Source organism: Zea mays, chromosome 10 (genome assembly GCF_902167145.1).
Source record: "Zea mays cultivar B73 chromosome 10, Zm-B73-REFERENCE-NAM-5.0, whole genome shotgun sequence".
NCBI lineage: Eukaryota > Viridiplantae > Streptophyta > Magnoliopsida > Poales > Poaceae > Zea > Zea mays.
In genome coordinates, this window is record NC_050105.1 from 77,757,332 (window position 1) to 77,763,331 (window position 6,000).

A 6,000-nucleotide genomic window follows, 5' to 3' on the forward strand; every position below is an offset into this window, starting at 1 on the left:
TTCTATCTTGTGAGTGAATTCTAGAGTGACATCTAGCACTAGTTGTGAGTGTGAACATGCACCGACACTACACTAGATTTCTCTTGGTCAAACTACTCATCCACAACCCCTCTTTATAGTATGACTAAAACAAAAATAGAACTCCTTCGACACTAAGGATATGAAGTCCTTCATCTTTTGATTCGTCTTTTTAGATGTCGCTTCAAGTTCTCATATGAGGGATTGTTTTCACCGTTGTAGCGCAACTCCCTGCAATGTGACCTAACTTACCATTTGTTCTGCAAAACACACGTTAGTCACATGTAATCTTATGTTTTCATTAATCACTAAAATCAACCAGGGGTCTAGATGCTTTCAAGTCATTTTTGTTTTTTATTTTCACAAATATGCTCATTTAAAAAATGGACCCTTAGCTCGACACCAATAGTATTGGTGCCTAGCATACACGGGTCGACACCAATACTATTGCCGCCTAGGTATCGGCCACGATAGATGACGTGGCGGTGGCGTGGCACTTACGTGGCATGGGGTCGGCACCTTAGGGTGCGTTTGGTTGCAATGACAGGACGGGATGGGATGGGACGATCCCTCAAATTAGGTTGTTTGGTTCTAGGTCAAGGGTTGAGACAGTACTATCTAGTGTTGTCCCCTGTTGTCCCTCAAAATTGGAGGGACGAGAGAGGACGTCAAGAGACGATCCCGTCCTAGCTGTCCCACAACCAAACACACCCTTAGATCTTGGCGCCGACCCCCTTTATATCATGCCCGTATTGTATACTAGGCATTTCTTGCCCTTGCTGCCCACTCAACCCCGCCCTCTGCCACCACGCCTCCATCCTCGCGGCCGCCGCCACCGTGCCAGGCCACCCTGACACCGCGCCTAGCCACCTCTTAGCCGCCGCTCGCTTGCACCGCCGCGAGCCCAGGCCGCGCCGCTGCTGCTCGGTCCCAGTCCACGACACCACTCCCCCGCAGCTCCTCCGCACCACCATTGCGTCGGTAAGTACAACTCGCTTGTTAGTTAGTATTTTAGTTAGGATTTTAGTCATTTAGTCAGTATTTTTAGGTGTTGAGTTTGAAAACTTGCTATGCCGCTAATTAAATTGCTAGTGACTAATTTGATTATTTAGTTAGTATTTTAGTTAGTTATTTAGTTTCAAACCTTTATATGTATCTAATATAGTTTTGTTGTTATATAATTAGTTGTTGGTTGAATGTGATAAGTGTGAATGTGAAAGTGATAAACATGAATTTGATTGAATGTGATTGAGTTGATGAATGTCGTCGGATGATAAATGTGTTGCATGATGAATGTGACTTGAATTTGTGGGTTTTATTAACCTACCCGTGTAGGGGATGTGCTGTCCAAATTTTATACTTAGTGCTATTTTTTTGCAGAGAGGATACCGTTCGACTCCATGGCCAGCCCTTGCCTTACTCCAACACCACCTTAGATATAACCCTTTTCCTCATTATTTAGTATTTAGTTATTGTTAGTAATTGGTTATTAATTAATAACTAGTTATTTTAAGTAATTCATTATTAGTTACTAGTTGGTTAGTATTTAGTTATTAGTTAGTATTTCATTATTAGTTAGTAAGTAGTTAGGTATTAGTGGGTGGGGGTTAGCCAATAAACATCAATAATGGTCATTGAATGTTTAATTCGTGTTTCAGATAGATGGATAATTTTTTGAGCATATATCATCAAGGCAATGTGGAAGAAGATCGCTATGCAAATGTTGAGTTCATTGACATGCGACATGTGTCCATGTTATTCGTTTGTAGAACATCCTTGAGTGAGGTGTTTACAAATGTTAAACAAAAGCTAGGTTACCGTGAAGATGACGACATTGCAGTTTAAGCCAGCACTGGACAGTGGATGACTACGCCGACATTGATTCTACCGAAGACGAAGACACGACGTATGACCAGTCCACTACACTGGAAACCCAGGTGGAGGTGGCACCCATCTTGGGTCAAGTGGTACTGTTTAAATTTTTTTACTCAATTTGAAATGCATAAAACTTGGCATATATGTAATCTAGATTTGATACATTTTGTGTTGCGGGGCAACGTATTGAGACACTCGGTATAGGACATTGATGCAAAGCTTTTGTCTGTGGGCGACAACAACATACATACCTTCTTGGAGGTAAGCCTCTAATGAGTCTTGTTTTTCAATTTTTTTGAATATGTTGTCAAGTAACATGTTTCTGGCACACAACGTTTATCTAGACGCCTACGCGGAGGTGGCGCTCGTTGTGGTTGCAGGACCATGGTTCCACAGGACGTCCATGTCCCATTGTTGGGTGTCACTAGGCAGCTTTCATCTACCCACACAGCAACGACGTCCACAAGATAGTGGATTGGCTTCGGCGATGATCAAGACGAGATTGGGACTTCATAGCTCTCTGGGGCTCCTTCGACACAACCGTCCCAGCCAGAACAACGTAGGCGGCTAAAAGTCGCCTAGAGGGGGTGAATAGACGAAACCTAAAAATTATAAACTTTGAACACACACTTCACCCGGGGTTAGGGTTAGAAATAAATAAGTGTGAATTCTGAGTGCGGAAGATAGTTCTTCTTGCTATGAGTTGCTCAATCAATGCAGATAAATTTGGAAGCTAACTCAAAATAATGTGAGCAAGGGAACTTTAGAAAGAGAGGAGAGGGAAACAAATCGAGTGATGAAGATCAACACAAATGAATACGTTGATTTGTTTCCCAAGGTTCGGTTCCAATGAACCTACTCCCCGTTGAGGAGGCCACAAAGGCCGGGTCTATTTCAACCCTTTCTATCTCTCAATCGGTCACTTAGACCGGTCGAGTGCTTCTTCTCAATCTTACGGGTCACTAAGACCCCGCAAGGATCACCACACAATTAGGTGTCTCTTGCTTGCTTTACAAATAACTTAGAAAGTTTAGAGAGGGATGAAGAAAGCACAATTAAAAGCCAAGCAACAAGAGTAATAAGAAAAGACACAAAATCACACTCTCTCAAGTCACTAATCACTAATGATCACTAGTCACAATTATGGAACTTGGAGAGATTTGGAAGCTTGAATGTGTCTTTGGTTGAGGTGAATGCTCTTGTATTGAATGAGAGTGAATGAGAGGCTTGGATCATGTGAATTGAGGTGGTTGGGGTTGTATTTATAGCCTTCAACCACTTCCTAGCCATTGCTCCAATTCTGCCGACCACGGACGGTCCGCGCCCCTGGTCCGGATGGTCCACCCCTGCACATCAACGACTAAAATCGCAACGGTCAGCAGTAATGGCTATATCAACGACTATAGTGCATTTAATGTGTCGTCAGATGTCAGATAAAGCAGTCGCAGATGGTCCGGCCGTGCACCCCGGACGGTCTGCGAGGACGCTAAAAATGCATTTTACCGAACCCGTCACCTTCGGGGTTTTCTGGTTTTACAACGGCCGGACGGTCCGCGCCTGAGGCCAGACGGTCCGTGCTTGGTCTCGGATGGTGCTCGCTTCTCCTTAGAACAGTCTGCAGTGTAAACAATGTTTTTTGCAGTGTTCCTTTCCGAGGCTCACCGTGGTGTTGCGGACGGTCTGCCGCAAGGGCTCGGACGGTCCGCGCATAGGTGTTTTTCCAAAAAGCTTCTCCTGTCCGGAATAATCTACAGTATTCCGGACATTCAACTTAGAATAGTTGTAGATGAACTTATGCACTTGAGAAATGATCAACTAGGAAAACTAGTAAGTCCATAAGGTTTGTGATGGTCATCAAACATCAAAATCGATTATAGGAAATGTTGAGACCATTTCCCTTTCAATCTCTCCCTTTTTGGTGATTGATGCCATCACAAACCAAAGCAATACAAAGTGTAGAAATGTAACTAGTTTACATTTTGACAGATGTGCATAAATTACTTTGAAATGAAAACATTTCTAAGCATAAATGTTTGATTTGATATATTTAACATTTCAGGCCACATTTGCACCACTCATCTAGTTTTTGCAAATCTTTTGAAAAAGTCTTTTGAAATTCTATTGCAATTAGCCAATGGTATAAGAATATGATTTCAAAAAGCATTTTCAAGTTTTTGAAAATTCTCCCCCTATTTCAAATGATTTTCCTTTGGCTAAATAAAAGCTCCCCTTGAAGAAATTCTAGCTCCCCTTAGTTGTCAAGAGGGTTTTTGCAAATGCCTATTAATTTCTCCCCCTTTTTTGTTTGAAAAAGTTTTTAGAAAATAGGGTGGTGGTGCGGTCCTTTTTTGCTTTGGCCCAATAATTTCTCCCCTTTGGCATTAAGCGCCAAAAATGAAGAAAGCTAGAGGCCTCTCTTATAAGGAAGATATGGAAGTAAGTTCATGAGTAGGACAAAGGATAAATGATACCTACAGAGTCGTAGTCGAAGCCTTGCCTTTGCCGATTACTCCAATTCCCTTTCAATCTAAGACTAAGCATAAAAATACTCTTGGAAACACATTAGTCTTAGCTTTGGCACAAGAAGAATAAGAGATATGCATTTGTACCAAATGAAAGAAATATGACAAGATCAAAAGTATATAAAAGAGCAATATGTGCAAGATTTCAATCAAAGTTCCGAGAATCTAAGATGTTTAGTTCATTCCTAAGCTTGCTAAAAGTCTTTTCATTCATGGGCTTGGTGAAAATATCGGCTAATTGGTTGTGGGTGCTAACATAAGCAATTTCGATATCCCCCTTTTGTTGGTGATCTCTTAGAAAGTGATACCGGATGTCTATGTGCTTAGTGCGGCTGTGTTCAACGAGGTTATCCGCCATGCGGATTGCACTCTCATTGTCACATAGAAAGGGGACTTTGCTCAACTTGTAGCTATAGTCCCTAAGGGTTTGCCTCATCCAGAGTAATTGTGCACAGCAATGTCCTGCAACAATATACTCAGCTTCGGCGGTTGATAGAGCTACTGAATTTTGTTTTTTAAGCCCAAGACACCAGGGATCTCCCCAGAAACTTACAAGTCCTTGATGTACTCTTTCTATCAATCTTACATTCGACGTAATCGGCATCAGAATATCCAATTAGATCAAAGGTAGATCCCTTGGGGTACCATAGCCCAAACTGAAAGTCGTCTAGAGGGGGGTGAATAGGCGAAACCTGTAATTTATAAACTTAAACACACACTAAGGCCGGGGTTAGCGTTAGAATTAAATTCGAGGCAAAAGATTGTTTCTCTTGCCACGAGTTGCTCAAATGATGCAGATGACGTTTGGGAGCAAACTCAAATCAATATTGTCGGTACCCTGAAACTAGGGTACCCCTCACTACTGTATAAAGACGTAGTACCCACACGGCTATCTTTAGTCGCGTGGTAAAAGAGCTGTATGTGGGACCAGGCCATGACTCGCCTCAGCCTCAGGCGCCTACTTTGGGCCAGCAACAGCGCCTGACCCCACCACATGGGTGGGTCCAGGACTACCACGTCTCCAGAGAAAGTGATATACTCCAAGGCATCAATAGTGAGTCCGAACCCCCATGGGAGAGTGCCGGACCCGTGTCGGACCCATGTATATACGGTCTAGGCCTCCAAGTTTGGCCCAGGACCTCCACGTGTGCAAACCAGACCCCTAGAATGGGATCCAGACCCCCCGTATGGGGTCCGGGCCGCCCACAGTGGGGTCCCAGGGTTCCAGGACAGAACATACCCTGGCCTTAATTAGGACCCAGGCGAGGGTCCGGAGCCGACACGTGTCCAGACCTGGTCTAGTGGTGTCGGGGACCATAATTAGGGGTATCCCCAAGACTCCTAATCTCAGCTGGTAACCCCCATCAGCACAAAGCTGCAAAGGCCTGATGGGCGCGATTCAGGTCAAGGCTCCGTCCACTCAAGGGACACGATCCCGCCTCGCCCGAGCCCAGCCTCGGGTAAAGGCAGCCGACCTAGGAGGATTCACGTCTCGCCCGAGGGTCCCCTCAAGCAACAGACGCACCTTCGGCTCGCCCGAGGCCCAGTCTTCGCGGAGAAGCAACCTTGGCCAGATCACCACGCC